The sequence below is a fragment of the Mauremys mutica genome, chromosome 21 (assembly GCF_020497125.1).
Source record: "Mauremys mutica isolate MM-2020 ecotype Southern chromosome 21, ASM2049712v1, whole genome shotgun sequence".
Taxonomy (NCBI): domain Eukaryota; kingdom Metazoa; phylum Chordata; order Testudines; family Geoemydidae; genus Mauremys; species Mauremys mutica.
Genome location: NC_059092.1, coordinates 24221047 through 24229742, shown reverse-complemented (window position 1 = coordinate 24229742; position 8696 = coordinate 24221047). Strand labels below are relative to the sequence as shown.

Below are 8696 nucleotides of genomic sequence, written 5' to 3'. Positions count from 1 at the left end.
CCAGTTGAGATTCTCCCCTGGGCTCAGGGTGTGAGCCTGGCCTGAGGGGATGGACTTGCACATTTGGGATATTAGTGCAAAGATACAATTTCAATTTCTCATAGAGAAAACTGAGGGCAAATTATATTTGGTAAAAATCTTATTTAGTGAAAGGAAAGCTGCAGTGACAGCCTGGTTACTGGGATGCAAAACACTTTCCTCCTGGGAGAAACAAGAAGTTAGAATTAGAAATTTACATCGTTTGTTCCAGTGTTGGCACAGGTTTAATTTTGCTTCTGTGTAGGTTTGTTTCAGGCTGTGACTGGTTTGGTTTATTGGGTTGTTTTGGTTTTTTTAATTGGAATGGAGCTTTTAATTGACATTTGCTGGATTCGAATGGCTGACCTGCAACACCAGTTTTGACATAGTTCTGCATATTTTATACAGATTTGGCCAGTATTCAAGGATGTGATTCCTTTATAGGAGGTTTTAGTGGTCAGGCTTATTTATTTTATGTTATTTTCTCATCCTGCTGTAGCACACCTTTTGGATAAAATGTTGAAATTATTAATTTATGGCATTTGTTAGTTTTTATTTTTAAAAACAAAGTTTTTCTTATTGTTTGGGTTTTAAATTAAGCATTGTTTTTGGTTTCAATTTTTCATTTAGGTTTTTGTTGTTGATGGGATCTTTAAGAACTTTGGATTTAAATAATATTTTTATCTCAAGGTTCCCAAGACTCAGACAAGGTTTTCATCTCGAGCCCAAAAGACCAAAAACATCAAGACACTTGATCACATCCTTGGATAGACCAAGAGACTACTCACACTTGATCTGAGCTCATAGTATTAAAATTTGGACAGATTTAGATTATTAAAGTAAACCCTGTTTACTATTTTATTTTAATGAAGGTTGTATTGCTCCCATAAAGGATGGAGCCAGGTGATGGGGGGCACAGCCCCCCAATTTTTTTTGTCTAGCCCATCTCAGTCCCCCACCAAACGAGAAGAGTCTGATGCCACCTGCTGGTCACTGGGTGTCACTGCTGCTCCATGCGAAACATGCTCTGTGCATTACCCAGATTGGTGGGAAACACACTCTGTGCCTTACCGTGACTGGTCCGTGGGGGTCACTGCTCCTAGAAGGCAGACACACGCTGTGCATTACTCCACCTGGCCACTGGGTGTCACTGCTGCTCCAAGGGAAACACCTTCTGTGCATTACCCTGAATGACCACGAGGTGTCACTGCTGCTCCAAGGGAGACATAAGAACAGCCAGACTGGGTCAGACGCAAAGTCCATCTAGCCCAGTATCCTCCTGTCTCCTGCCAGCGGCCAGTGCCAGGGGCCCCAGAGGGAATGAACAGAGCAGGGAATTATCCAGTGACCCATCCCCTGCCGCCCGTTCCCAGCTTCTGGCAAACAGAGGCTACAGGCACCATCCCTGCCCAGCCTGGCTAATAGCCACTGATGGACCTGTCCTCTGTTCATTTATCTAGTTCTCTTTTGAACCCTGTTATACTCTTGGCCTTCACAACATCCTCTGGCAAGGAGTTCCACAGGTTAACTATGCAACTGCCCTGAGTTTACTCCCCCCCCCCGCCCCGGGTTGTATATGGAAAAGAGGAGGAGGATGAGAAGAGCCATGATGTGTCTGTCACTGGCTGGTGCCTCAGTTTCCTCTAGGCAGCAGTGCTGCAGGCTCCTTTGGTCAGTTCCCATGCAGCTGTGTCGGGGGAAGGGGGAGTAGAGGCTCATGGTCCCCAGCCCCACGCCCCTCCCCCAGCAGCTGGGGAATCCAGGCCAAATGTAACCCTGGTAGCTGGGCCGGGATTAGCCTGGGCCGGGGTAGGGCTGGGGCGGAATTAGGGGGGGAGACAGATGCACCCGCTGTGAGGGGAGATCCTCCCATTCCCTGCCAACCCCCCTCACTCCTTGCAGCACGGCGCCCCCTAGCACTTCTTACTCTGTCGTGGGGGTGTCTGCTGCCTGCTTCTCCCTTAGCATCGTCTCTCCCCACCCTGGGGCACTGGCGTCGCCCGTCCTGTGCAAACAGGCAGCCCCTGGTGTGCCCCATGGCGCTGCCCTGCAATTGGGGGGCAGCTGTTGGATGGAATATTGGGGTGGGCTAGGCTGGGGACCAGGACTCCTGGGTTCTCCCCCCCAACTCTGGGAGGAGAGTGGGGGCTAGGGGGTAGAGTGGGGGAGGGGCAGGGCTGGGATCCAGGGCTTCTGGTTTTCTCCACCTCCTGCAGCTGCCTTGGTCCTTTCAGTGCGTTTCCTGTTCCAAATTCATTTGCTGACTTGTGCAACCCACCCCAGAGGTGGCTGCATCTCAGTGTTGGGTGAGGCACCCTTGGCTGCATCACCTCCAGAGCACGGAGCAGCATCCGCCCATGCAGCCAGGCAATGAGCATTTCCCACAGCCTGGAGCCAAGGGGGAGGTGGCAGCTGCTGTTCCAGCTCCTCGGGGACAGGCCCTGTCAGCCAACAGCCACTTCTTACTCCCCACAGCTAAGGGCATCGGGTTCCTCCGGTGGGGGTGTGGAGCAGCCGTTCGTTTTCCTGTTCGCACTCCTCTGCGGTGTGAAAATCGGGGAGGGGAGGCAGAAGCCCCATTTCCCTCCCGAACTGACGCCCAGTGGGGGAAGCCAGGACAACAGGGTGGGGTGGCAAGTGGTGGCCAGACTCTCACCACCAGGGTCTAGTCTAGCTCAGGGTCCAGCTCAACCTCCTCCCCGCGCCACTGGCCCCCAGTCCCCTTCCACCACCAGGTCAACCCGGGCACTAGGGCAGGAACGGGGTGAGGCAGCAAGTCAAGCTGAGCAAGGCAGGCAAAAGCGAGTCTTGTCTTCATGGGCCGCTCACAAGGACGTCCTTTTTGTGTGCAACTGCTGCAAAAATATCTCACGCAGAGAAGCAACAGGACAAAATACTCCCCTACAGCTGCCAAAGTAGCTCAGTTGGGAGAGCATTAGACTGAAAATCTAAAGGTCCTTGGTTCAATCCCAGGCTTTGGCAGGCCCTGTCGTCCCTCTTTGCACAGTGGTGGCTTGTTTTCTGGGAGCACAGTGGTCCCTGCACCCAAGGTGAGTCCCTGAGCTTGGGCTCTGCAGTAGGAAAAGATATTGTGGGCTTCCACCCCTAATTGGCTGGCCTGACATTTAACAATGAGGGACAGGAGCTGTCTCTCCTAAGTGAGTTATTGGTGGACCCAATATGACAGGAAGAGAATGCTAGAGGGGGTGCTGGGCAGTGACAGGCAGGTATAGAGGATGAAAACTCTTCTGTGCAGCTGAGGGAGGGCAGTACCAGGGAAGGGGCATCTGTGAAAGTGGCCCTGTGGCAGGGATTTGGGGGCCCAGGAGGAGCTGGGCTTTGGCCATGGTGGGTGTTCAGAAAATGCACATTAACAACTCTAGGGTAGCTTGATGGGCAGAGGGTGATTGGAGGAAGGGCCCATCTCTCTGGTTCTCCAGGCCAGGGAAGAATGATGGGGTTGGAGTCTTGTTCTTCACATTCGCGGTGCGAGTACAGAAGGGGCTGGAGCTCCGACCAGGGAGGGCATTACTGGTGAGCTTTGTGCTCCATGGCACTGGTTACGGCTATATCAGTGTGTATGGTCCCCAATTAAGGCATGAAAGGAAAGTTCTATGAAGGAACTGGCTCCCTTCTTCTAGACCGCACGGTGTTTGGTGTCGGGGGGGATTTCAATTGTTGCACCGGCCTGAGGACTGCTGGTCCTGTTTTCCCGACCGTCAGAGGAAACTCTTCTATGATGAGCACTACCTGGTGCAGGTCTGTAGCGAGGTTGGCTTAGAGGACATGTTCCTCCTATTCCTCTGACCCGAGCTCACACCAGCCGCAGAGGGGATACACCTTTCTGCGGGGACAGGCCAGGGGTCGCACTGACCGGATTTCCGTGAAGGAGAGCACGTCGACAGCCCAGTGCAGGGTGGTGCCAATGGACTGTTCGGATCACACAGCTCTCACCGTGTGCTCAATGTGCGCAATTCCCTGACCCAGGGCAGAGGACATTGGAAGCTGAACATCCAGAGCTTGCAAGATAAAGGAGCAGGGGGGCGAGGCCTGGCGGTGTTGGCAGAACGGGAAAGCATCAGAGGGTTCTGTGGTTACCAGGGGGATTGGTGGGAGTCGGTGAGGGAGGAGTTGGCGGCTTTGTTCCGGCGGCTGGGGAAACACCACAACATTAAAGAAACCAATGGTGCCAAGTCCTGCAGCGTCACCTGTGGGATTTCCACAAGAGCATCCAGGCAGGGGAGCCAGTCAGCGTGTGACTGTACGACCGGATCAAGCGACAGCTGCCCGAGTTCCAGGAGATGATGCTGCAGTTGGCTGATATGAGCAGGAGCATCGAGTGAAGGGAGGAACAGACTCCCCTGACATTTTTGCAGCCTGCAGGGAATGGAGACAAAGCAGGGGGATGCAGGGACTCAGGGCAGGCCCCACGGATCCGGTAGTGGAGGACCACAGTCACTGGAAGAGGAGAGACCCGCAAGAGGAAGCTGATGGTGGGAAGCAATAAGTGCAGAGTGCAAACCAGCCAAGAGTCACAGGGGTCTAGAAAACAAAAAAGCAGCAGGTCCCATGGTGTAATGGGCAGCACTCAGGGCTTTGAATCCTGCAATCTGAGTTCAAATCTCAGTGGGACCTCGTGGTGATACGTTGCTTTGCTACAAAGCACTGGAGCTCAATGTGTTTGGCTACGTTCTCTCAGGGTCAACTAGAATGAGGTTTTTCCCTCCTGCGGGGTGACTGATCCCCACTGGAGATAGGTCTTTGGTCCGGCTGGTTCAATGGGCTGGCGGCTATAGCTTGGGGTCCTAGAACTTAACAGTCTGGCTAGAGATTCCTGTGGATTGATCATATGGTTGTTTCTTGCTGCTTCACCTGATGTCCACAACGTTGGTCCCTGCAGCTGCCACACTCTTCCTCTTGCCCACATGGCACTTGAAGGAAGGAGGGCCAGGGCCAGGCTTCATAGTCAGGGCTAGGCAGGAGGGAGGAAGAGTCCCAGGCTGGAGCCCAACACACCTCTCCTCCTCTGGGCACCTGGGGTGTTGTTCCCCCCTGTTCAGGCACCCCTGGGGCCCTGCACTTCACACAGCTCTCCCTGATTTCAGCTGTTAGTGAGGGAGCCTCACTGCTAGCGCAGACTGGGCAGTTTCTTGCATGAGAGACACTGTCGCAAAGCAGGACTAATGCTTAGAGCTGGTTCTCAGTGATTTCAGATCTGTTGGTCTATAGCAAGACTCTCCATTGAGTCTTAACCAGCTCTGTTATTACACAGGGAAGAACAAAAGGGTCAAATGGGGCCTGGAAGCCTTAAGAAAAATCCACCCCACCGAGTACAACACTTGTCGCTACCTGCTCTCAGCTCCACTGAGAATGTTTTGGGGTCACTCCTTGCCTGTATCAACCTAGGTGTTTTGGAGAATCACAATTAACATGTACTCGAGTGGCACAATTGGTTAGTGTACGGTACTTATAGGGCAGTGCTGAGAGGAGCTATGCTGAGGTTGTGAGGTCAAACCTCACCTGGAGTACTGGTTTTCATTAACCAAGTGGCATCACCCCCTCATTTGGCCTGTGGAATGTAGAATTCCAGCCCTGGGGACCCTCAGGAGGGGGCTAATAAAAAATGCCCCCTTCACTTATTACCTCCTCTCCAGGTCAGAATCTACAATCCTTTCTCCCCCCAGCCCCTGTGCCAGGATCCCTCAAGCAGAGCCTGGAGTCCTGCCCAGGGACTCTGTACTATTGACAAAGACTAAGTGCAAGGGACAAAACACTCAAATCCCGCCTGGTGCGGGGAGCCAGGTTTGCTCTTCAAATTCTGTCCTTGGTACATTTCCAGGTCTGGGAATGTCCCACAACAGCATTTAATGGGAAGCTGCCTGCAGAACAGTTACACTGCACAGAGCTCCTGCGGAGGAGAGGTGGGAATTAGTAACATTTTGAGGATCGTTTGGAAGATGAGCCTTTGCTGACAAGGTTTGTCTCTGTTCATATTTCACCTTCAGGTGTTATGTTGCGGGATCTTTAGTATATTTTTGTGAGGTTAATAACTATCTCCTCAACTTTATTTACTCAACTTAAAAATTGGTCACTTGATTTTTGCATCTCCCTGTGACAATACAACTGACACATGTGGCTTTCTACAGGGGGTCATGATGTTAAAGTTAAGGAATTCAGTCTCTGTACTTCTGGGGGGGTGGGTTGCTTTTTTACAGCTGCCTCAGGGCCAGGCACACCGGGCTGTTAGCTGCACCCACTGTCCTTGCCAGGGGCCCCTGCTGAACCCTGGGTGACTGCACTGCAGTGCTGGGGTGACTCTGCAGGTGGAGAAGCTGCTGTGGAGCAATGTAGAGCAGGTGCAGGAAGGAGACGGGGTCACTATTCTCATTCTGAACTGCACAGTTTTCCAAATTTGGGACTAGATTCATAGATTCATAGACTTAAGGTCAGAAGGGACCATTATGATCATCTAGTCTGACCTCCTGCACAATGCAGGCCACAGAATCTCACCCATCCACTCCCGTAACAAACCCCTGACCTATGTCTGAGTTACTGAAGTCCTCAAATTGTGGCTTAAAGACCTCAAGGTGCAGGGAATCCTCCAGCAAGTGACCTGTGCCCCACGCTGCAGAGGAAGTCGAATGTCCGAGAACAATTCTAGGGGAAGGTGAATGCAGAGCAGTGACACTGGAGATGCCCAGACCTCCAATAGGGGCAATGTGGAAATTAATAATGGGAAGATCATTTGTGAAATTAGTCGTCACTGACAAGATTTGTCTCTGTTCCTATTTCACGCTATGGTGTTAGTTAGAGGAATCAGTACAGATTTTTACTATATTAATTAAACACTTAATTTTATTTAATCAAGCCAAAAACTTAGTATCACTTATTTTTTCTCTGTCCTAGCAAGAATGAATTGAATTTTGTGACTTTCTGGAAAGTGCAGCGAGATTAAATGTGGGAAATTCAGTCTCTGTGTTTGTGAGCTGATGTTTTCCTCTCACAGGTCAGTGCCTGCATTGAAATACCCAGAGGGATCTAAGGGCTGGTGTACGCTGGGCACTGAACTGGCAAAGCGATGTCTCCCAGGGTGTGACCCCCCACACAAACTCATAGAGTTAAGGTGACCTAATCCCAGGTTAGTTAGTGCTAAAGAAAAGGAAGAATTGTTCTGTCCATGCAGCTATTAGAGGGATGGGAAAATCCCTCCAGTCACTGTCTACTCCAAAGTGCTATAGCAGTGCCACAGCAGCATTTTAAGTGTAGACAGAGTGAAACTAGATTTATCTCCAGTTCGCACTGTGGATGCTCAGGCACTAAGACTGCAATAATAACAACAGCAGCACAGTGCTTGCGTAGTTGGCAGGATTCGAACCTGCGCAGGGAGACCCCAATGGATTTCTAGTCCATCGCCTTAACCACTAGGCCACAACTACTTGACATGCATCCAGTTCACTGCATGATGATTTTGTTCTCACTGAATTGTCACTTCAAATTGTTTGCTCAGACCAGCTTCCCCAGCACACTCACGGCTGCGCATCAGTGTAAGTGTGTCCTTGGCTGAAAAGCGAGAATTCCTGCCCATTTCCCTTCCGGCTGGAGCAGCATGAGAGTGTGTTTGTGTGAACGACATTGCTGTAGATTGTTGTTCATTCCCCACTCTGACAATTCAGACAGTCCCTTTCCCATTCAAATCTCCAGCACATCGTTCCAATAGCAGGGGGCAGGATTTCTCTGGGGCACTGAGGGCTGGTGCGTGAATTCAGCCTTGCATTCCACCCTTGATGTTTCATGGACTAACAACAGCAGCAGAAAGAAAGAGCTGAGCCAATATCTCCCTGGCAGGGATGCAGGTGCTACGTCCCCTCTGTCTGACCAGCGCCATTGCAGGAGAGAAGGTTTCACTTGAATCGAATGCCCTGGCTCAGACCAGAGACACAGGGAGGTTTTGCTGTTTATGGATCTGTGCAAAGGAAATTTTGTCTCTGTGTGAAACTGAGGTCAGAAATGAAACGTCCACATGGTGGCCCAATGCTCTATGGAATGTGGGTGAAGGACTCGGGCTGAGAAATGATTTAACGGGTTTGATTAAAATCTATGGCTAAAAGGCAGCCACTGTTGTTAGTACTTGTACCTGTGTAGGGACACCCCAGTGGGTGTCAAGTCCATTGTCTTCACCAGGGGCAGTCGATTATTTTATCAAGGTACAAATTTCTTGGTCAAGGTCTAGACTCCAGAGAAAACAATACACTCCTGATAGGAAGAAGTACATCAAAAGATTTTGCAGCCGGGATAAGGAACAATTCAGGCTGTCACTAAACTGAAGGAGGAAGATCAGTTTTTGGCAGGGAGAGGGACGCCTCCTCTTAAAGGTGTTTGTCTGGCTGGCAGTCCTGGTTCCCAGGTCTCGCCTGTGGGGCGCCAGCAGTTTTAGGACCAGGTCACTCCCTTGGCCCCACCTGCTGTGCCCAGGCGCTCCCCCCAGGGGCCCCGTCAGTGCAGCAGAGCTGAGCAGCATCTGCCTGCTCATTCCAGTGGCTGCCGGCCCCTCTTCATGGCAGGGCAGAGTGGGGCTGGGCCTCCGCGCGCTGCCCCTGCCTTTTCACCCCTGTGGCCAATGGGATGCTGTGGGGGTGATGCCTGGGGCTAGCAGCATGCGGAGGACCCCCAGCCTGCCC

At 51.6% G+C, this 8696-nt stretch overlaps 3 non-coding genes across 3 annotated transcripts; 2 read left to right on the top strand and 1 right to left on the bottom strand.

Moving 5' to 3' along the window:
* The first annotated feature begins 2927 nt into the window (after positions 1-2927).
* On the top strand, positions 2928-3000 carry TRNAF-GAA. Its single transcript has one exon. It is a non-coding gene; the product is annotated as a tRNA-Phe (tRNA).
* A 1581-nt stretch (positions 3001-4581) lies between these two features.
* On the top strand, positions 4582-4653 carry TRNAQ-UUG. The gene has a single exon. It is a non-coding gene; the product is annotated as a tRNA-Gln (tRNA).
* Positions 4654-7372: 2719 nt separating this feature from the next.
* On the bottom strand, positions 7373-7454 carry TRNAS-AGA. The gene has a single exon. It is a non-coding gene; the product is annotated as a tRNA-Ser (tRNA).
* Between the last annotated feature and the right edge of the window lie 1242 nt (positions 7455-8696).